We start from the raw sequence: 24,637 nt of genomic DNA on the forward strand, positions 1-24,637 counted from the left end.
GCCACCATGCCAGAATGAATGCCCCCAGGAATGCATATGTTTGCTGCAAATGCCTCTCGACACGCTGGATGGCATTCAGAATGGTTGACTGCCCAACAGTGAGGGATCTCATGAGGTCAATAGCCTCCTCACTGAGGGCAGCAGGGCTGACTGGGGCAGGGCCTGAGGTGCCTGGGGCGAAGGAGATGCCCACCCTCCTGGGTGAGCGGGCACGGGAAACACACTGAGGGGCTGCTGGGAGGGCGGTGCTGGTGGGAGGTGGCGGCTGTACCTGTTGATGGGGTGGGCACAGAGGTGTCCGCCACCGCCAGGTAGCTTCCATCAGAGGAGGAGTCGGTGTCGCTGGTATCCCCTCCAGTCCCCGTCGTGGAGCTCCCCTCGCCCTCCGTCCCACTGGTGCCTTCACCCTCAGTGGATTCACCCTCCTGGGCCATGTGGGATGCAGCTCCCTCTGTCACCTGTGCCTCTGCTCCTCCGTCAGATGATGCTAATGCACACAAGGACACAGTGACAAAACAAGAAGGTCGGGGAAGAGACAGAGGACACACATGGTCAATGCCAGCAGCACCACTACCGTTGGCAGACACAGCACACACAGAGCTGCCCTGTGCACTAGGCCTTGCCCAACCACTCACTATGGTAGTCACCCCCCATTGTGTACAATGCCTAACGCCAACATATGCACACATGACACCCACAGGACCCTGCACACTAGTAGCTGTCTAATTGTATCATTGGGGTAGGGGTTCTTCTGAGCCTGCAAACAAGGGACCTACCCTGCCATGACCGCCCTGACCTTGGGGCACCCACAGCCCACACCCGCCACCCAGATCCCTCCTAAATCGTGGAGAGTCAGCTTCATGACACTGTACACACCCTCTTGTGGCTGGTGTGATGCCCTCAAGGGCCCATCCAACTCTGGATAGGCCACCGCGAGGATGAGGAACATCAGGGGGGTCATGGTGCGACGGGCACCCCTTCCACGTTAGGAGGCCAGCCCCAGCTGGGCCTCCGCTGTCTTCTTGCTCCAGCAGCGCAGGTCCTCCCATTTCTTGCGGCAGTGGGTGCTCCGTCTGTGATAGACCCCCAAGGTCCGCACTTCCTTGGCGATGGCACACCAAATACCCTTCTTCTGGTGGGCGCTGACCTAGAGGAAACGTACAGGAGGAAAGGAAATTACGCACCCGTTTGTACCATCATACTCATTGCCCACCAGTTCGCACCCATGCCCTGACACACATACAGAGACCATCCTCACATGTAGCCCTTAGCCCACCCAACATGTGGCTTACATCCACACCACTCCAAACAGGCATTGCCCATGCATCATGCTCACAGTGTCCTGGCCTGTTTGTCTGGAGGACCCCATCCACCAGTTTGTCCAACGCCTCCACATTGAAGGCAGGGGCCCTTTGCCCAGACACATGAGCCATTGTCGCTTCCAGACACAGGTCACAGCAGCACTTGCAGTGTAGGTCCTCTCCTGTTGATGGTCAGGTATCAAGTGAGTAAACAGATAGAAAATGGCGGTCACGTCTGCGGCGGTGCGTACTGTCACCGCCACCCGTACATGGCCATTGGCTCCTGAAACCAATAGGGTCCAATGATAAACAATGCTGAGTTGCGCGGCGGTCTTCGACCGCCTACCACGACGCTGCACAACACCAGCGCAGTTACCTCATTTCTCCTTGTCCCTCCTCACAAGTCAGAAAGCCGCCATTTCAGGGGTGCACATGGCATGGCACCTAACTGCGTCACAGCACATATTGGCACATATACGGACTAACTATTTCACACACGGATATACTAACATTACTGCAGACACAGTTGTGCTACCTATGTGGTATATGACCCTTTACTCACCGTTCTCCTCCATAGGCTACAACCACTAGGACAGATGATGTGATGGCGGCATCCTCCGGTGTACAGACCCCTGGTAGACCTGTTGACAATGGAAGACAGACACATCATAATCACCTACAGACTTGATCGTGTTACAATCCAAGAACTGTGTGCCCAATTGGAGCCAGACCTGATGTCATCTATCCGCCAGACCACAGGTATCCCCCCTCTAGTGCAGGTCCTGTCAGTGCTCCATATCCTGGCAAGTGGCTCCTTTCAAACTACAGTGGCCATAGCCTCTGGGATGTCTCAGCCAATGTTTTCTAACGTGTTAACCAGAGTTTTGTCTGCCCTGCTGAAACACATGCACAGCTACATTGTGTTCCCCCAGGTGGATGATTTGCCCACAGTGAAAGCTGACTTCTATGCCCTGGGACATATCCCCAACATCATTGGTGCCATTGATGGTACACATGTGGCATTTGTACCCCCCCCGCAGAAATGAACAAGTGTACAGAAATAGAAAAAGCTACCATTTGATGAATGTGCAAATGGTGTGCTTGGCAGACCAGTACCTCTCCCATGTGAATGCCAAGTATCCTGGCTCTGTGCATGATGCCTATGTCTTGCGGAATAGCAGTATCCCTTATGTGATATGCCAATTCCAGAGGCACAGGGTGTGGCTAATATGTGAGCCGAAGGACCCCACACAGTATAAGTTGGTGTCTGGGTATGGGGTAGTCCCTAAGGGTTAGTGTGTGTCTAACAGGTATTCCTTGGACTTTGAAGGTGACTCCGGTTACCCCAACCTCTCATGGCTACTGACCCCAGTGAGGAATGCCAGGACAAGGGCAGGGGAACCCTAAAATGAGGCACAGGGGTGAATTAGGCGTATTATTGAGAGGACGTTCGGCCTCCTAAAGACCAGATTCTGCTGCCTACATTTAACAGGTGGCTCCCTATATTACTCACCGAAGAAGGTGTGCCAGAGAATCGTGGCATGCTGCATGTTGCACAACCTGGCATTGAGACGCCAGGTGCCTTTCCTGCAGGAGGATGAGCCTGGTGATGGTCTTGTGGCAGCGGTGGAGCCTGTAGACAGTGAGGAAGAGGAGGCAGAGGAAGAAGATATTGACAACAGAATGAACGTCATCATGCATTACTTCCAGTGACACACAGGTAAGAGACTGTAACTTCTCATCACATTTCAGAATACTGTAGGACATTGTACATGTCAGCCTCTTAACCTCTGTCTATGGACACTGACTGTTCCCTTTGGATTTACTTTTTTCAGATCTGGGTTCTACATTCTGCCTTCTGCTATATGTACTGCTGGCCAACAACTGTCATACATTGGTATGAGTAAATTAACATTTACATTGCTATTTGTTGCTAATGTTGTAATAATACATTTGTGAAAGGCCAGGCTGACTCCAGATTGGGTTGTGATTAAAGGGTGTTTATTTAGGGGCTAATGAGTATAGGGGTATGTGAAAGGGGCTGGGCTGATGTTGGAGGAAATTCCATGGTAGAGTCTCGTCTATTGGTATCACATGTGCATTGTTCAATGGGGCATAGGAAGGGGAGTAATGGCAGTTCAAGGTGGACAGGGTGACATAGAGGGACAGAAGGGTGACAATCAGGAGAGTCTTATTTCCTGGCGGGGGTCTTGGCAATGTTCTCTGTCTTCTGCCTGGAACGCAGGGACAGTTTGCGGGGTGGTTCTCCTTCTGCAGGGGGTGGGGTGCTGGTGGCCTGTTGTTCCTGTGGCGGTGCCTCCTGTCCACTAGCGCCGGCGGAGGTGGAAGGCTGTTCCTCAGTTTGGCTAGTGTCAGGGGCCCTTTGTTGTGCCACTGCCTCCGTCATGGTCTTGCCTATGTCAGCCAGCACCCCTGCTATGGTGACCAGGATGGTGTGGATTTTGGTGAGGTCCTCCCTGATCCCCATGTAGTGTCCATCCTGCAGCCGATGGTTCTCCTGAAACTTGGCCAGTACTGTGCCCATGGTCCCCTGGGAATGGTGGTATGCTCCCATGATGTTGGAGAGTGCCTCGTGGGGAGTCGGTTCCATTGGCCTGTCCTCCCCCTGTTGCACAGCAGTCCTCCCAGCTTCCCTTTTGTCCCGTGCCTCTGTCCCCTGAACCGTGTGCCCACTGCCACTGACCCCAGGTCCCTGATCATCCTGGGTTAGTGGGTTTGCCTGGGGTCCCTGTAGTGGTGGACACACTGCTGATTAACGTGTCCTGGGGACAGTGGCATGGGCCCGCTGGGTAGGTGCTGTGCTGGTGTTTCCTGAGGGGGAATTTCTGTGGTGGTTTGGGGCTGTGGCAGGGTAACCGACTGTCCAGAGGTCCCAGATGGGCCAGGCTGGTCATCCTGATCCAGGTGTGCAGAGCTGCTGTCATCACTGTGGGCCTCTTCTGTGGGGGAACTGGATATGGCTGGCACCTCCTGTCCGGTGACGTTGGGTAGGGGTCCTGTTGGGATGTAAATGCATTGTTATTGTATCTGTGTGTGCCATTTTATGCAATGGGTGTGTTTCCCTGTATTAATGTGCTTTCCCTGTCGCCTTGGCCTTGTGTGATTGGTGATTCTGTGGGTTTGGTGAGTCTCTCTACTGAGCATGCTGTGGCGATGGGTGTACATGCAGGTCTGTGATGGGTGTCCATGCATTGTTGTTGTATGCAGGGCTTGGTATTGGGATGGGTGGGTTGTGATAGCGGGGTATATGTGAGGTGCTGAAATGATGGGTGTGAGGGTAGGGGTTGTGATGGCATGCATGTAGGGTGGGGGATAAAGTAGTAAAGCTTTGACTTACCAGAGTCCAGTCCTCCTGCTACTCCTGCGAGGCCCTCAGGATGCATTATTGCCAAGACTTGCTCCTCCCATGTTGTTAGTTGTGGAGGTCCACTGCCAGTCCTCTGTACTGCTATCTGGTGTCTTGAAACCATGGAAAGCACCTTCCCCCGTAGGTCATTCCACCTCTTCCTGATGTCATTTCTGGTTCTGGGATGCTGTCCCACGGCGTAGACCCTGTCGATGATTCTCCGCCATAGCTCCATCTTCCTTGCAATTAAGGTCTGCTGCACCTGTGATCCGAATAGCTGTGGCTCTACCTGGATGATTTCCACCACCATGACCCTGAGCTCCTCCTCAGAAAACCTGGGGTGTCTGAGATGCCATGATGTGGTGTGGGTGATATGTGAGGTGATGTGTGGGGTGATGTGTTGGGGTGTGTGCTGTGAGGTGCGCGGATGGTGTATGTGTGATGGTGTTCTGTGCCTCTGGATGATGGTGTGGTAACATCAAAATTAAAATTAAACTAACACACCAATCCATGAAAGGCCCACAATCCCTGCATTAGCAAAACATGAAGACAAAAAACAAATAGGTGTGTTACATGTCCCACACAGGCTTAGTACAACTGACATCAGAAACCCTAAAGCAGTCAAACCACGACCATGCAGGGAGCTCTGATCAGCCACTACATTGCACTGCAGCAGATATCACTGAGGATTCAGTTAGCTCACCTGCTGTAGCAACAGTAGTAGGCAGCACAGAGCAGAAGGACAACACCTTTTAGAGAGGGATGGGTGCAGATACAATAGACCAGGATAAATTCAACAGCATGACACCATACCACACATTTTCTGTCATTGGACCTGAAATAGAGCCTAACGATGCACATTGACTGTCAGTTGCTGGTAGCACTGCATTCCATCCTAACTGTCTCTTTTAAGGAAGCTGTGAACCAGTTACATGTGTTGGCACAGCTGAAATTTATCATGATCTCTCATCAAGTCAAGAAAAAATTACCCTTCTAAAACATGCGAACTAGCAGTTAATTTTCCCCACAAAATCTACGTATTGTGACCCATAAAATTCTGCTGAACACAACACTGTGGCACAGGAAATCGCTCTAATGAATTCTCCAATGTTGGAGTATCCTCAAATGAAGTATGTTGGAAATGACCAACTTTAGTTTTTCCCCCAGATCTTCGGCTTCTTCTGTTCAGCCGGTTTGTGTTGACCATAGTACTCTGCACACTTTACTCCTACTAACCAATGGTAAAGTGCTCTCTTTTAAACGTGGTAAAAACAAACCTTTTGCCAAGCCTAAACCTTCCTTTTTAAGGTGTATAAGACCCCTCTATCATAGGCCCTGAATGCCCATAATGCAGGGTACACAGCTTTTAAAAAAGTAGGGCATGAATATTTAAAAGTCAAAGCCACACTAAAAAGAGGCAGGTGTTCTCTGCTAAATCAGCCTTCCTTACTAATAAAGTTGTAGAGGCTGAGAACTCAACTAAGGAAATGTTTGAGATAGTTTGTGACTTTAACTCCCCTAAGTGTGCAGGAAATCAAAATGTGAACTCTCAGGAGCTGGCAGATAGACTGATTAACGTTTTCAATAAAAAGTGGCTAATATTCTGAAATCCTTATCCTTTAGAGGAGTAGAATGTGACAGAAAGTTTAGAGAAGTAGAGCCAATGCCAAGTTGGGGTCAACAGCATGGTAGAAAGAAGCTGTCTGAAAATGATAGTAATATACGTTTGGAAAAATGGGAGCCAGTAATGCCTGACAACTTCACTTAAATCATGACTGCCCCTAAGTCAGGGTCTTCACTGTCTGTCCTCTTTTCTTTGGAAAGTGGTAACTCAAGCCCTTGGCCCACTACTTGTGTAGATCGGTAATAACTTGCTGAAGAGCAGACTTGTTCCAGGGGAATTAAAAAAAAAATTGGTAGCGCTGTTATTAAGGCAAACACAGATCCTGCTGTCCTTACAAATTATTGACCGATTTCTCTGTTGCCATTTGCTGAGAAGAATGCAGAGGAATATGTCAATCATCTCCTATCTACGTGGTTGGCCAATAAACAAATACTTGACTCAGTTCAGTCAGGGTGTCTGCCACTACACAGCACAAAGACGGCCTTGTTAGCTTTGGTGGATGATCTTTGAATGCTGATAGACAAGGCAGAGTGTTTTGCTTTTGTCTTATTCATTCAAGTCCCAGGCAGCTTTCCTACCACCCATATATGTATGAGTTTAAGACCTTGAGTCAAGGAATTCCTCAGGGTTCAGCACTTAGCCCCATGACCTTTAAGATCTGCTCCCATCCACTGCTGACAGAAAAAATCCTTTGGTCTCCAGTGTATAAATTACACTGATGACAATAGCTTATCATCCTGCTGGATGGGTGAGGTGTCAATCCTACAGAATTATTTCATTGCTGCAGCAGTGCCTGCCTGGCTGAAGTCCAACTCACTCAAATTCAACTCAGACAAGACTGAGGTACTGTGGATTAACCATTCCAGTGCACCAGAATCACTGCCACTTGATTTTTTGGTCCAGCAGCTGGGTGACCATGTCAACTCCAGCTAAGCTGGTAAAATATCCAAGGTTTTATTTGGGACCTGAACTTTCTCTGCCAAGCCAAATAAAACACGTTGCATCATGTTTTTTCCTCCTTAAACTGCCCAGGAATATCTTACCCTTTCTTCCTAAATCAGCTCACCGTGTGGTTGTCCAGGTGACTATATTAAATTCCCTAGACTACTGCAATTCTTGGGCCTTCTTCTTCTTGAAAAATCCAGAGAATACAAAACTCAGTGGTCAGATTGGCCTCCCTCATTTTTCTTAAACCTATGAGGCCCTAAAGTCCCTGTGTTGGCTACCAGGGAAAATTAGGGTGATATTTAAGCCTCTCAGCCTGGTATATAAAGCAATTCATCACAGTGGCCTGGGTTACTTGGTTTCGCAATTATACATCATCATTCTGTCTGTGCTCCTCTGAAGCTCAACTGCTGGCTATGCCCATATGTAAATGGGCTTGTTCAGGCACCTTTTGACTTGCCTGATTGCTTTGTACCTCTGGAATGGGCTTCCAGGTACCTTTTGACTTGTCCCTTCCTTATTATGGTTCAGTAAGACATTGAAAACCTGACGTTTTAGTAACTAGGACTGGTCGAGCAGATCCCCAGTTGGTTGACAGCACTGTCTCTGTGCTTTGAGTCAGATGCTTCCTTCCCTGTGTTTATGTAGCACCAGGAAACCTTTCAAGGTATTTGCAGCACCTTAAAAAATCTGGTAACATATCATTGGCTACAAAGTGGTGATGAGTTTCGCACACCCACCAACTTGCACTGGGAATAAATTAGGCAACCCAAGTGACCTCATCAGAACATTCCAGGATCAGTGAAGATTAGAAGGAGGACCGTCATGCTGTCTGAATCCTGAAGGAAGACTGGACTTGCTTGTCCTGAATTCAGGGCCCTAAAAGTGAGTCCAAGGGTCAGTTGGTTGACATTCTGTTTGAGCTACAGGGACACAACAAGGTTCCCGAGGTTTCTCTCCCTGTAAACGCCTAGCTGACTATTTCCAACTGGACCTTCCACGGACCCTGCTGCAGGTCTCTGATGGAGAGGGTGCCCCCTTAGGTCCTGGACCCTTAGTTGGTGTTAGAGTGTCCTCCTTCTGTCATTTTGATTTTGTCAGTCAGATTCAACTTGTTGGTTTACCTAGCTTAAAGAAATCTCACATCCAGAAAAGCTTCTAAGTCCGAATGTAGACGGCTTCATCAAGATCAATACCAAGCAGCCACCTGTCAATGTAAAGGCCACCCTGGTACAGACTTTGGATGTCTGCCACTCAGAGGTTTCCCATTGAGCCCTGCTTCAGGTCCAGGTTGCACCTTGCCCTACTGATGACTTGTTGACAACCACTTTTCTCGATAAAGGTTTCTAAATAAGAAGGTAAACTTTCCATCAGGATGAACATGGTCCCTATTTCCAACCTGCACTCTATCGAGTCAGGCCTTAACTTTTAACTTTAACCCAGTCTAGCACAACCAGATGACCGGGGTTAGCGCTTTCTGCTGTTTAGAGGTATTTCTCACTTCTATTTTAAAAATTCATATCTCAGGTTCTACTTATTGGATTTTTGTCATTTGATGTCATTTTATTTAAAGAAGTTTACTCTAGTCTTCCAAAGTGGTTTGTGATGTTGCTTGTGTTTTGTTTCCACTTTATTAACCCCTTCGCTGCCAGGCCTTTTCCCCCTCCTGTGCCAGGCCTATTTGGAATAGTTCTCGCTTAGGCCCTCATAACTTTTTGTCCACATAAGCTACCCATGCCAAATTTTTCCTTTTTTTCCCAACATCCTAGGGATTCTAGAGGTACCCAGACTTTGTGGGTTCCCCTGAAGGAGGCCAAGAAATTAGCCAAAATACAGTGAAAAGGTCGCTGTTTTTCAAAAAATTGGAAAAAAGGGCTGCAGAAGAAGGCTTGTGGATTTTTCCCTGAAAATGGCACCAAGAAAGGGTTTGTTGTGCTAAAATTACCAGCTTCCCAGCTTTCAGCAACAGGCAGACTTGAATCAGAAAACCCAATTTTTTAACACAATTTTGTCATTTTACTGGGACATACCTCATTTTTACGATTTTTTGTGCTTTCAGCCTCCTTCCAGTCAGTGACAGAAATGGGTGTGAAACCAATGCTGGATCCCAGAAATCTAAACATTTCTGAAAAGTAGACAACATTTTGAATTCAGCAATGGGTAAATTGTGTAGATCCTACAAGGGTTTCCTGCAGGAAATAACAACTGAAATAAAAAAATATTGAAATTGAGGTGAAAAAAACAGCCATTTTTCTCTACGTTTTACTCTGTAACTTTTTCCTGCAATGTCAGATTTTTCAAAGCAATATACTGTTACATCTGCTGGACTCTTCTGGTTGCGGGGATATATAGGGCTTGTAGGTTCATCAAGAACCCTAGGTACCCAGAGCCAATAAATGAGCTGCACCTTGCAGTGGGTTTTCATTCTATACCAGGTATACAGCAATTCATTTGCTGAAATATAAAGAGTCAAAAACAGGTATCAAGAAAACTTTGGCCCGTATTTATACTTTTTTTTGCGCCGCATTTGCGCCGCTTTTTGACGCAAAACGGCGCAAACCTACAAAATACAATGGTATTTTGCAAGTTTGCGCCGTTTTTGCGTCAAAAAACGACGCAAATGCGGCGTAAAAAAAGTATAAATACGGGCCTTTGTATTTCCAAAATGGGCACACAATAAGGTGTTGAGGAGCAGTGGTTATTTGCACATTTCTGAATTCTGGGGTGCCCATACTAGCATGTGAATTACAGCGCATTTCTCAAATAGACGTCTTTTTTACACACTGTCTTATATTTGGAAGGAAAAAATGTAGAGAAAGACAAGGGGCAATAACACTTGTTTTGCTATTCTATTTTCCCCAAGTCTCCCGATACAAATGGTACCTCGCTTGTGTAGGTAGGCCTAGTGCCCGCGACAATAAATGCCCTAAAACACAACGTGGACACATCACATTTTTTCACAGAAAACAGAGGTATTTTTTGCAAAGTGCCTACCTGTGGATTTTGGCCTCTAGCTTAGCCGGCACCTAAGGAAACCTACCAAACCTGTGAATTTTTTAAAACTAGAGACCTAGGGGAATCCAAGATGGGGTGACTTGAGGGGCTCTGACCAGGTTCTGTTACCCAGAATCCTTTGCAAACCTCAAAATTTGGCTAAAAAAACACATTTTCCTCACATTTCGGTGACAGAAAGTTCTGGAATCTGAGAGGAGCCACAAATTTCCTTCCACCCAGCGTTCCCCCAAGTCTCCCGATAAAAATGATACCTCACTTGTGTGGGTGGGCCAGGTACCTGCAACAGAATAAGGCCAAAAACTTGTAGAGATAGAGGGGATAGCACAGCGAGTTGATAAGGACATATTCTTCTTTTGTACATCTTTAGGCTGACTCTGCTTTGGGGACCCACACACGTGAGGTGTCATTTTACTTGGGAGACTGAGGGGAACGCTGGGGAGTTGGAATTTTGTGCTGGAGCGGTGATCGTACAAACGAAAGTCAGGAAAACATGCTTTTTTAAGCACATTTTGAGGTTTGCAGAGAAGTCTGGGTAAGAAACTTTTGGGGGATCCACGCAAGCCCAACCTCCCTGGACTCCTTGGGGTGTCTAGTTTAAAAAAATGTCTGTGTTCGGTAGGTTTCCCTAGATGAAGGCCGCACCCAGGACCAAAACATAGGTGCCCCCTCCCCCCCAAACACAGGTAGTTTTGTAATATATCATTTTGATGTGTCCACATACGTCTGTGATGTGCCAAACACTAAAATTGTGAAAAGAAGCGAACTTAGGTTATGTGAAAAAGACCCCTCACCCACCAACCAAGTTGGTGGCATGCTTCATCATCGGGGTCCCACCCGAGGCACCTAGCGTGTCACAGGTGTGCTGTTTACAGCGGAGCAGGTTTCGTAATTTTTACCACACATACTGGTTGGATTTGGCACGAGGGTGAGTGATGGTTCAGTGGATCAAATGTTATTAACAAGAGATTTCACAAAAATGAAATGCACTGTTAATAACTGAAAGGCCAACAAACTGAACCAATGACTCACAGCTCGTGAGCTGTAAAACCACAGCAAGGCACCAACCGCATTACAGTCCATTCACACACCTTTCATACATGACATGCACAAGACCATTCACGCCGCCAGCCATGGACCCAGCACATTACAACACTCGCATCGACAGACAGCGCCACTCAAGGGCCCATCACTTACATACGCCCACATGCCTGCTACAACAATCACACCAGCTGATGGGAGTGTGTGGACTGGTGTTTGGCTGGCAGTGTGTTGCAGTAGCCAACAGCAAGTCAATTTGTACACTAAGCCAAGCCCCACTCCACACACAATAGCATCACTTTTTTTTTAAACAAAGAAACCCCTAACTAATTAGAAATAATTACAAAACTACAAACACAAAAGCCCTAACTAAGTACATGACAGAAATGCTAACCATGAAACGGAACACATGAAAATACAAAACAGACATGAGTTTACACTCATGGTTGTTCCCAGTAACTCTTCAGGGTGTGGTAATTCTTAAAACAACCACTCACACACAGCCCAGGATTTGAAGGACAATCTGGGCAGTACATTCGAGTCTCCCTCCGGATACCTCTTTGAAAACACACTCTACATTTCTTAGCTGGAAAGTCTTTTTTGGGTGTGGGAGGAATGTGCTCAGCAAAGTGGCGATCATTCAATCTAGCCACATCCTCCACCACTGCTTCTCTAGGAACTCTGGCCTTTTCCACCACAATAAGGCTCTCTATCACTGACTCCTGAAATTTCACAAATGTCACCTTTGACTCTGGAGACCTATCCTTAAACACAATAAAAGCATTAAAAGTTGCTAAGTGGAAGAGGTGAATTGCTAACTTCTTATACCAAACGTAAGACTTACGAATAGCAGTATAAGGTTCCAACCTTTGATCAACTCTATCTACACCTCCCATGTGCTTCTTATAATCTAAAATGCACAAAGGTTTGCGCACTTCAGCAACCTGGCCCCAAACAGTCACGGGGGAAGTACTCTCATCATGGATGGTACTGAGCATGTAGACATCCCTCCTGTCTGAAAACTTCAAAGCTAGCAGCTCATCATTCCGCAAGGCACTGCACTGTCCCCTCTGAAGTTTTTTACAGACAAGCTCCCTTGGATAGCCTTTCCGGTTACAACGAATTGTGCCACAAGCAACAGTGTCCACTCTAAACAATTCCTTGAACAACTGCACTCCAGTGTAAAAGTTATCTACATACAAATGGTGACCTTTGTTGAACAGTCGTCTACCAAGTTCCCACACAATTTTCTCAGGAACTCCAAAAGTTGGAGGACAACCAGGGGGTTCAATACTGGAATCCCTACCAGTGTAGACACGGAAATTATACACATATCCTGTACTACTTTCAGACAGCATATACAATTTAAGTCCACATCGTGCCCTCTTGCTAGGAATGTTTTCATAAAAACCAAACGACCCTTGAAGAGGACCAAAGACTCGTCCACAGATATTTCTTTGCCTAGAACATAGACCTACAAAATGATCAAGGACAGGCCTAATCTTAAAAAGACGGTCAGAATCAGGGTGATCTCGTGGCAAGGCTAATGCATTGTCAATAAAATGCAGCATCCTAAGAAGAAGCAAATACCGATTATGACTCATTGTTGCAGGAAATATAGCTGTTGCCATCAAGGGACTAGTAGACCAAGAAGAAGCCAGTGACGGCTTCCTTATCAACCCCATCAAAAGAGTCAAATCTAAAAACCTTTTCATCTCCTCCAAATCTGTGGGAATCCACTGGGCAGCTCTAGAGTGCGGCCTAAGTCTAGCAGTGTTGTCCCTCAAATACTGCTCTGCATACAAATTAGTCTGCTCAACAATCTCTTCCAAAAACACATCATCCACAAATAACTCAAAGCAATTGACAGGCAAAAAGTTCTCAGTATTGACTCTACACCCCGGGAGACCAGTAAAGGCAGGTAACTCTGGCAGCTCCATGTTTGGGGCAACCCAGAGTTCAGGTCTTCTAACGGGAAACCTTTCAGCCCCAGGTTGCTGCACTAATGGCACATCAGTGTCCTCCTCTGAAACAGGCCCTTCATCTGCACGGAGTATGGTTTCCCCATCAGAAGATTCCTCTCCAACAGAAACTTCACTGCCAGAATCCCTCACTTCCTCCTCTGCCTCAGATGCAGAGTCCGTCTCATAATCATGATCAGACAATGACTCAAAAAGCATACCAGCCACCTGCTGAGCGGTCATCCTGTGTCTAGCCATGATCTTTCCTACGAAAATTAACTGGACTAATGCACCACCAACAACCAGCACTGTGTAAGATAAGTAATAAAGTATAGCTTTATTAGTAAGAGTTACAAACTCAAAAACTATACCGCTCACTTGCCTGAAAAAGCTTGAATCACCAGCAACTACTCTGCACAGACACAGCAATCACCAATGATATCCCACTAAAAAGAAAGAAAGAAAAGCAAATTAGAAATAAGACAGCACAAATATCATTGTGCACAAATCTAAGGACAATTTCACAGAAACCTGCATTTATTACACCACCTACAAACATGTCATTCACGCATGGCAACAATACTCCTTTGGAGTAAATTGTTTTTACTTACCTAAAACATGCAACTATGCAAACCACAGGTCAACCACTGCCAAAACCGCAAGGAGCCACAGCAAAGAAAGCAAAAGTTTTGAACTAGAACAAAAAGGAGGAAAAAAATTAGCACAAATGCAAATACTTCGTCAGTTGACAAACATCCCACCATCAAGCATTTAGAAATTGCTGCCTAAGTGGATTCTGCCATGGGGCAGATGGGCCTACAAAAAATAGGCCTATCTGCCCCAAGGAGGGCAGAAAATACCTTTAGTAGTGTGTCCCCAGGGGGAGCGACCCTTGCCCAAGGGCCCACCCCCAAACAAAAAACAAACCACACACACACACTATCCCCTGGTGCCTACGTGGCTTCTGTGCCGCCCATCTGCCCCCAAGGGGGGCAGAAATGGCCACCAGTTCAATGCCTCCTTTGGGGGGCGCCCCTTGCCCAAGGGGACGCCCCCCACATAAACATATTTTTTAAAATCCCTGGTGTTCTAGTGGTTTCTGCCCCCCTTGGGGGCAGATCAGCCTAAAAATAATAGGCTGATCTGTCCCCAAGGGGGGCAGAAATGGCCTTGGAACACGTGCCCCCAAAGGAGGGGGGGCGACCCTTGCTCAAGGGGCTGCCCCCCCTCCACTAACACACACACACACTATCCCTGGTGTCTAAGTGGCTTCTGCCCCCCTTGGGGGCAGATGGGCCTTAAAAAAAATAGGCCCATCTGCCCCCAAGGGTGGGCAGAAATGGCCAGCAGTTCAATGCCCCCCTTGGGGGGGTGCCCCTTGCCCAAGGGGACGCCCCCCACATAAATAAACATATTTAAAAAATCCCTGGCGTTCTAGTGGTGTCTGCCCCCCTTGGGGGCAGATGAGCCTAAAATTAATAGGCCGATATGTCCCCAAGGGGGGCAGAAATGGCCTTGGTACACATGCCCCCAACGGGGGGTGACCCTTGCCCAAGGGGTTGCCCCCGTCCACTAACACACACACACACACTATCCCTGGTGTCTAAGTGGCTTCTGCCCACATCAGCCTAAAAATAATAGGCTGATCTGCCCCCAAGTGGGGCAGAAATGGCCACAATAAACATGCTCTCAAAAGGAGCGACCCTTGCCCAAGGGGCCGCTCCCAAACACGTAAACATTTTATACAAAAAAAAATAAAAAATCCCTGGCGTCTAGTGGATTCTGCCACCATTGGGGGCAGATCGGCCTAAAAATAATAGCCCGATCTGCAGAAATGGCCAACATAAACATGCTCCCAAATGGGAGCGACCCTTACCCAAGGGGCCGGTCCCAAACGCTTACACATTTTCAAAATAAAATTTAAAAAATCCCTGGCGTCTAGTGGGCATTCCTGCTGCCCGATCGCAATGCGATCGGGCAGCAGGAATACTCAAAGAGACACCGGGGGAAAGGAAAAGCCTTTCCTTTCCCCCGGTGCCTCTTTGTCCCAAACCCCCACCCGCCGTAGGAGAAACTTACCTGTCTTCCCCTTCCATCCCCGCCTTGGGGGGGAACCCCACGGACGGAGCGCTAGCGCTCCCTCCGGGCTCCGTGCCGGGGACGTAATGGTTACGTCCTTGACACAGGAGCAGGGGTTAAGTGCACCTAGCTCCACCGGAGAGTCAATTTTAGTGGCGTTGGAAACTGATGGGGGAAGCTCTGTGGTTGACTGTAAGTGGGCTGGGGTGACCGACTGACCGTGGTCCCTGATGGGCCAGGTAATTCATCCAGATCCAGAAGTCTAGAGTTACTATCATCAATGGGGGCATCTTCTGTTGGGGGACTGGTTTGTCGTGGCACCTCCGTCGCTGACATTGGCAATGGCACCTGTGGGGATGTAAGAAATGTATTGTACTTTATGTCTGTGACATATTGTACATCTCTAGCTTCCCCTTTTCATTGCTGTTGCCCTGCCACCTTTGCTTGTGTATGTTGATGTATTGTGGGATTGTTAGTTCCCCTATGCTGTGCATGCTTTTGTGATAGGTGTCCATGCAGGGCTGGAAGGGAAGGGGTGTCCCTGCATTGGTATAGCATTCAGGGCTTGGCATTGGGGTTATGGATATGTGTAGGTGCAGTGTTTGGGATGGAGTGGAGTGACTGGAGTGAGGGGGTGAGATGGCATGCTGCTGTCACGTAGGTGTGTTTGCGTTCCCATCAACTGCTGGAAATATGACCCAGCAATAGAAAAGTTCTGTTCTATAAGCTGGATGGGCGTCCACCACAAATGTGACTGGACCCCCTGGGCCATTAGGCCATTTGGTAATAAATGTGTAGTCAGAGGTTGTCCCATATTGACTGCTATTGCTATCTGCTGCAGATTCGCCATGCTAGATAGAAGATATGTTCAGAGAAAGCACACCAAATAGGGTTTTTCCTTTTAAAGTTCAAGCTTGAACAACGTCCAGCCTCAGATAAGATAATCTGCGTAGCTGGGGTGGAAATCCTCAGTACCACGGACGTCTCCATGTACGGCACTGCGGTGTCATTATATATAATGAGACAGAGATACTCCGGAGGACCCGAAAATTAGAGCCTGAGCTAACGTTGGCGGTGCCATGCCGTGCAGGCTTTCATTATTCTAATAAGACTACTGGATTTTGAGTGGCAGAATCGCCCACGGTGTGGGTGACTAAGTCAGACCCACTGCAGGTGACACCTGTCGCTCCAATCGGGTTTTGCTCTGGCCAAATAGCAGTGCCTCATCTCCACCCAAGGGCAGGGATGACTGGGCAGCCGAGTGCATGACATAATTGGTTTCTCAGGGAAGCCGTGGTCACTCAGGTCTAATCCGTTTCTCTCAGTTACCTTAGTCTCATATATGAAATGACAAACAGAGACAGTTTATGTTTCAATAATGATTTAATAATTCAACTGCATCCTAGATAGCAAAGCATTAGCTGCAATAACCAAGACAACACAGCATGACAGTATAAAAACTGTGACAAGAAGAGTAAAGCATAAAAATAATGCTATCATATTGTCACTACAGTTGATAGACTAACTCCTACCTAGGCTATGATAGAGCACTGCATGTTAAGCTCTAATCCTGCCCTTCAGGTTCCACTGGAAAGACATCATTCCCAATACCTGAGCAAAGGCCTGCAGTCTGCATTAGCATCTGTAGCGAAGCATACGGCAATCAGCATACAGTTGTGGTTCTCTGGCTGTAATCTCCCTCTAACATGTAAGGGACAAGGAAGTGTTTTATAATAAAACAGCTGATGGTATGAGAAAATGTCCCTACGTAAGAATGTGTGTTTTCTACGAATGTCGGAGACTAAACTTATACCACGTTCACCAGCAATGTACCATGCTGTAGCCTTGGAAGAAGCACAGAGTGAGCAAGAATGTCTTGTTTGAGAACAGAGTGCTGGCCTAGGCAAAAACAATTAGATAAACGGAAAATAAAACAAGGCCGTAAAAGTGGCTACTGTAACAATAAAATAAAGCTGAATAAAATAAATCCAGATTAAAGTGCACAGCGGCTTGGCCTAGTGTTTTAAAATAACGTGCATGGAGCTATAGCTAAAATGGCTACATGACAAAGGTAAGGATTGCCAAGACTTGCTCCTCCCATGCTGTGAGCTGTGAGGAAGGAGGTGGGGTCCACAGCCAGTTCACTGAATGGCGAGCTGGTGCCTTTGCTGCCACGGAACATAACTTCCACCGTAGGTCGTTCCACCTCTTCCTGATGTAGTCCCTTGTTCTTGGATGCTGTCCCACGGCGTTCACCCTTTCCACGATTCTCCACCATAGCTCTATCTTCCTGACAATGGATATTTGATGTACTTGTGCTCCAAACACCTGTGGCTCTACCCTGGCTATTTCCTCCACTATGACCGACAAATCCTCATTTGTGAAACGAGGGTGCCTTTGTGGGGACATGGGTGTTGTGTGGTGTGTGTAAGTGTGTGGGTGTTGGGTAATGTGGTTAGGTTTGTGAAGTGGGGTGTGTGAGGGATATATGGGTGTATGTAGTGTGTGTGTCTAGTTGTCGCAGTGGTCTTGGTGTCAGTCTGGTGGCAATAATTTGTATTCTTAAAGGGTTGTGGGTAATGTGTGTGTGTGTTTTATAGTGCTGTGGGTATGTGGGTGTGGTGTGTGTTTTAGTGTCAGGTGTGTGTTTTTGGTATTGGCCAATGTTTTGTAGTTTAGTATTTGGGTGTCCATTTTGAGCGGGCCGGGGGGCACGGCCAATGGTTTACCGCCATTGAATGTTCGCCATGATGATTCATGGGTCATGATGTGGTGTAAAGGTATGGGTGTTCGTACTGCCACTTTAGCACTGACCTTTGGGCTGGCAGATTTGTGTATGTGGCAGTATTCTGTTGGATTGGTGTGTGTGTGTCATCATTTGGTGAACTAATGTTCGCCTCCGCTGTGGTATGTTGGCGGCCGTCACCACGGCAGTAAGCAGGATTTACCACCAATGTCATAATGAGAGCCTTTGAATCAAGGGGGCATCCCATGAGTGGTACATGGGCACCTGGGCGTTCCCTTGAAACCACCCATGGATTTTGATGCAAAGCCCCCGCTTCTGTTACGCAGGTCTAACATTTAAAAAATGTTTTCTTTTCTCAAAACCTTTTTTAAAGTATGCATGTGTGCTGTAATGTACAAACTATGTCCAAGCATAGTAGTTTGTACTGGAAGGGTGCCCTTCTATGACAAACCAGTGCTAGACACACTGCACATACCTGTGCATGATTGTACTTGTGTGCATGGTGCATGGCACCCAGCAAGTGCTCTGTCACAGGGGATGAGAACAGCAGCAACATATCTTAATAGATATGACACTGTACTGCTGTCTCCCTTTCATGCACAACAGTGCACAGTGACTGCTGCACTGTGTTGCTTGAAAAAATGAGTAATTTATGGTGTCTGTATCCTAGTTCAGAATAGAGTTCGGACAGTACATTTAGAGGCTCATTCCGAGTCCGGCAGGCGGTGGGCGCCGCCCGCCGGGCGGAAACCGCCCAAAGACTGCACCGCGGTCAAATGACCGCGGGGGTCATTTTGACTTTCCCGCTGGGCCGGCGGGCGATCTCCAGAAGATCGCCCGCCGGCCCAGCAGGAAAGCCCCTGCAACGAGGAAGCCGGCTCCAAATGGAGCCGGCGGAATTGCAGGGGTGCGACGGGTGCAGTAGCACCCGTTGCGATTTTCACTGTCGGCATAGCAGACAGTGAAAATCATGGTGGGGCCCTGTTAGGGGGCCCCTGCACTGCCCATGCCAGCGGCATGGGCAGTGCAGGGGCCCCCAGGGGCCCCACGACACCCGTTCCCACCATCCTGTTCCTGGCGGGTTTTACCGCCAGGAACAGGCTGGCGGGAAGGGGGTCGGAATCCCCATGGCGGCACTGCAAGCAGCGCCGCCATGGAGGATTCCCTGGGCCAGGGGAAAACCGGCGGGAAACCGCCGGTTCCCCTTTTCTGACCGCGGCTTTACCGCCGCGGTCAGAATAGCCCTGGAAGCATCGCCAGCCTGTTGGCGGTGCTTCCGTTGCCCTCCACCCTGGCGGTTTCAAACCGCCAGGGTCGCAATGAGGGCCTTAATGTTGGTTATCCGGTGACCCAGATTAACTAGCAACAACAAGCATATGGCACAGAGTCAAAAAAAGGAGACAGTTCTTGGTACTGAAGGTGAGCAGACAGGGGTATGAACATACAGGAAAACTGGGAAGTGAGCTGAAAAGTGGCAGGCACAAGGCCCATACAGGATCTCTTCAAGCACTAGGATCCAGTTAGTATGTACGTTTCTGGGTGCTGGACCTTTGCAAGACAAGCAAGGTCAAGGGACTCTGTTTTGCACAGTAAGACATCATTTAGCACCCAGGCCACTCCGGGCAGTATTGGGTCATTGCTCAACATTGACAGGATCAATAGATGCCCGACAAAGGACAGAAGCCAGAAAGGTGAACAAGTACAACAGTGTTAGACCTGACAGCCTTAGGGTGGTCACCCCTAACTTTTCTCCTGCCTCCCTCCACTTTTTGGACACTGTTTTTGCTGGTTTTAGGACTCAGCAAAGTTAAGGAGCAAAAGGAGGAGGCCACTTACCTAATAGACCTCAAGACCCCTAGAAACCCCCTAAGGGTTCTCCACCACAACAGGCTGGAGCCTCATTTTGAGAGGTCTGACATCAGTCTGCTCCTTGTGACAGATGAGGGCATGGAAGAGGAGAGTGAGCCTCTCCACAACCTCCTCTCTGCCAAAGAAACTGATGGGTCAGTGGAGGGTGTTGATCTGTCTGACTCCCTGACTCCAGAACAGAGAGGAGACTGCTATGAGTTATTGGAGCAGTTATTTTCCCTGTTTTCCCTCACTCCTGGACTCACCCACTTGTGTGTCCACGATATTGACACGGGAGACAGTCCCACTGCAAAAGAACAAAATGTACAGGTTGTCAGACAAGGTGAAGGCCAGCATCAAGGAGGAAGTCACCAAGATGCTGGACCTAAGGGTTATTGAGAAGTCCAGTAGTTCCTGGGCCAGCCCTGTGGTGCTGGTACCCAAGGCTGCTGCACCCGGTGTCAAGCCAGAACTCCAGTCCTGTGTGGACTAACGGGGTCTCAACTCTGTCACACTGACTGACGCTCACCCCGTTCCCCAAGCTGATGAGCTCGTAGACAGACTGGGCGCTGCCAAATTCCTCAGTACTTTTGATCTCACATCAGGGTACTGGCAGATCGCCTTGATTGAGGGGGCTAAATAGAAATCTGCATTTTCCACGCATGGGGGTCATTACCAATTCCTTGTGATGCCCTTTGGGTTGAAAAATGCCCGCTACCTTCCAACGGTTGGTAAACGGGGTCCTAGCTGGCAAGGATGACTTCTGCAGAGCCTACCTAGACGATGTTGCCGTTTCCATAGTTCCAGCTAGGAGGAACACCTCCGCCACCTCAAGGAGGTGCTTCGGGCCCTGCAAAAGGCAGGCCTGACCATCAAGGCCAGTAAGTGCCAGAATGGGCAAGGTTCAGTGGTGTACTTGGGAAACCTAGTAGGTGGTGGCAAGGTGCAGCCCCTCCAGGCCAAGATTAAAACCATCAAGGCCTGGCAACCACCTAGAACCCAGACAGAAGTGAGAGACTTCTTGGGCCTCACTGGTTATTACTGAAGGTTTGTCAAGGGCTATGGGACCATTGTGTCACCCTCGACAGAACTCACATCCAAAAAGCAACCTAGGTTGGTGAATTGGACAAAGGCTTGTGAGAAAGCTTTTGACTCCCTGAAGGAAGCCATATGCACAGCCCCTGTGCTCAAGGCCCCTGACTACTCCCATGAATTTATTGTGCAGACAGATGCTTCAGAGCATGGCATAGGGGCAGTTATAGCACAGCTAAATGAGGGGGGCCTAGACTAACCAGTAGTCTTTATTAGCAGAAGACTATTACCACAGGAACTGAGGTGGAGTACTATTGAGAGAGAAGCGTTTGCTGTGGTCTGGGCACTGAAGAAGCTGAGACCATACCTGTCTGGGACTCACTTCCGGGTTCAGACAGATCACAGGCCCCTCAGATGGCTCATGCCGATGAGGGGCGAGAATCCTAAACTCTTGAGGTGGTCCATTTCCCTACAGGTGATGAAATTTACGGTGGAGCATCGCCCGGGGATTGACCACACCAACGCTGATGGTCTCTCCAGATACTTCCGCCTTAGCAATGAGAGCTCCCTGGAGGTTGGGTAGCTCTCCCCACTTTCAGCTGGGGAGGACACATGTTAGACCTGCCAGCCTTAGGGTGGACACCCCTAACTTTTTGCCTGCCTCCCTCCACTTTTTGGACACTGTTTTTGCTGGTTTTAGGACTCTGCACTCTTTTTTCCACTACTATCCAGTGCTAAAGTGCATATGATCTCTCCCTTAAAACATGGTGACATTGGTTCATACCAAATTGGCTTATTTAATCTACTTGTAAGACCCCAGTAAAGTGCACTACATGTGGCCAGGGCCTGTAGGTTAAATGCTACTAGTGGGCCTGCAGCACTGATTGTGCCACCCACATAAGTAGCCTCTTAACCATGCCTCAGGCCTGCTATTGCAAGAACTGTGTGTGCAGTTTCACTGCCATTTCGACTCGGCATTTAAAAGTACTTGCCAAGCCTTAAACTCCCCCTTTTCTACATGTAAGTAACACCTAAGGTAGGCCCTAGGTAACCCTTAGGGCAGGGTGCTATGTAGCTAAAAGGCAGGACATGTACCTGTGCAGTTTATATGTCCTGGTAGTGTAAAATTACAAAAATCGTTTTTACACTGCTGTGAGGCCTGCTCCTTTCACAGGCTAACATTAGGGCTACCCTCATATACTGCTTGAGTGGTAGATTCTGATCTGAAAGAAGTAACAATGTCATATTTAGTATGGCCATAATGGTAATACAAAATCCTGCTGACTGGTGAGGTTGTATTTAATAATACTATTTTATAAATGCCACTTTTAGAAAGTGGGCATTTCTCTGCACTTAAATCCTTCTGTGCCTTACAATCCACATCTGCCTGGGTTAGTTGACAGCTCCCTTGTGCATTCCAATCAGACAAACCCCACACTCCGGATGCTCAGTCACACTTGCACACATCTGCATATTGAATGGGTCTTCCTGGGCTGGGACGATGGAGGGCCTGACACTTACATGTCAAAGGACAGTAGCCTGCCCTCACACAAAGGACTGCCACACCCCCTACTGAGACCCTGGCAGACAGGATGGAACTGAAAGGGGACCTTGTGCACTTGTAAGCCACTCTTTGAAGTCTCCCCCACTTCAAAGGCACATTTGGGTATTTAAGCAGGATCTCTGACCATGCCGTCTCATACACTTCTGGACAAGATACCACTGGTGAAGAATCGCTGAACCAGAACCTGCAACCTGCCAAGAAGAACTGCCTGGCTGCCCAAAGGACTGACCTGGACTGCTTTTCTGAGAAAGACTGCTGCCTTGCTGTTGCCCTGCTGCCTTGCTGCTCTCTGGCTGTGCTGAGAAGTGCTCTCCAAGGGCTTGAATAGACCTTGCCTCCTGTTCCTTGAAGTTTCAGGACCAAAAAGACTTCTTCCTGAAAAAGATCTCCTTGTGTGGTGAACATTCGACGCACAGCCTGCAAGAAACAATGCACAGCCTGCATCGCAGTGAGAAATCACTGCATGCCAAACCAGAACGACGCAGCCCGACTTCGCAATGAGGAGATCAACAGAGCGCCGACATTGCGACTGGAAATTCGACGCAAGGCCTACTGGATCGACACAAAGCCGAACCGGAATGACGCAGCCCGACTTCCTGCGAAAAGTATCGATGCAGTGGCTGTCGTGCAGCAGAAATATCCACGCATCGCCCACCAAATCAAAGACTCTTCATATAATTTTCTAAGTGATATTTCAATGTGTACTTATTGAATCTTGATTGTTTTGACCTGCATTTATTCAGTTAAATATTATATATTTTTCTAAACACTGTGTGGTGGTGTATTGTTGTGTTGCTACACTGTGTTATTGCATGATTTATTGCACAAATACTTCACACATTGCCTTCTAAGTTAAGCCTGACTGCTCAGTGCCAAGATACCAGAGGGTGGGCACAGAATAATTTGGATTGTGTGTGACTTACCCTGACTAGAGTGAGGGTCCTTGCTTGGACAGGGAGTAACCTGACTGCCAACCAAAGGCAAGACATCAACAAGTTTATCCAATTCCTCAGATGTGAAGGCAGGGGCCCTTTCCCCAGTCGCAGCAGCCATTGTCTCTTCCAGACCGAGTTCACAGCAGCACTTGCAGTATAGGTCCTCTCCTGTGGATGATCAGGTCTTGAGTGATTAAGCAAGTAGAAAATGGCGGTCACGCCCACAGCGGTGCGTACCGTGGCGGAGCGTACCGCGACTCCCAGCGCACATCGTCATTGGCTCCTGAGACCCATCGGGTTCAATGTTAACCAATGCTGCTTTGCGCTGCGGTCTTCGACCGCCTACCGCCACGGTGTGCCACGCCAGCGCATTGACCTCACATCCCATTGTCACACTTCACAGGTCAGGCAGCCGCCATTTCAAGGGCCCACATGGCTGAATTTCTACGGCGTCACACAGGCCTAGGCCTTGCATTGCCACTCATACAAGCCATTCAATGCATAGCGAATCGTGTAATGTGCAAGCTGTGGTTACGTACCTGTGGGTTGATTGACTGTGTTCTCGCTGTTGTCCTTCCTAAGCACCGTCCGCTGGGACTTGCGAGGAGATGGAGGAATCCTCCCATGAACAGACCGCTGGTGGACCTGTCGACAATGGAAGAAAGACATGTCATACTTACATACAGACTGGACCGAGGCACTATACAGGAACTGTGTGCCCAGCTGGAGCCAGACCTGATGTCCCCCATTCGCCAACCCACAGGGATTCCCCCTCTGGTGCAGGTTCTGTCAGTACTCCATTGTTTGGCAAGTGGATCATTCCAAACAACAGTGGCCATATCATCAGGGATGTCTCAGCCTATGTTTTCTAAGGTTTTGTCCAGAGTGTTGTCTGCCCTGATGAAATACATGCGGAGCTACATTGTTTTCCCTGAGGTGGGAGATTTGGCTACAGTGAAGGGTGATTTCTATGCCCTTGGACATATCCCCAACATCATTGGTGCCATTGATGGGAACCATGTGGCCTTGGTTCCCCCCAGTGGAAGTGAGCAGGTGTACAAGAACAGAAAAAGTTATCATTCTATGAATGTCCAGGTGGTCTGTTTGGCTGACCAGTACATCTCCCATGTAAATGGCAAGTACCCTGGGTCAATGCAAGACGCGTACATCATGCGAAATAGC

The sequence above is a fragment of the Pleurodeles waltl genome, chromosome 8 (assembly GCF_031143425.1).
Source record: "Pleurodeles waltl isolate 20211129_DDA chromosome 8, aPleWal1.hap1.20221129, whole genome shotgun sequence".
Taxonomy (NCBI): Eukaryota; Metazoa; Chordata; class Amphibia; order Caudata; family Salamandridae; genus Pleurodeles; species Pleurodeles waltl.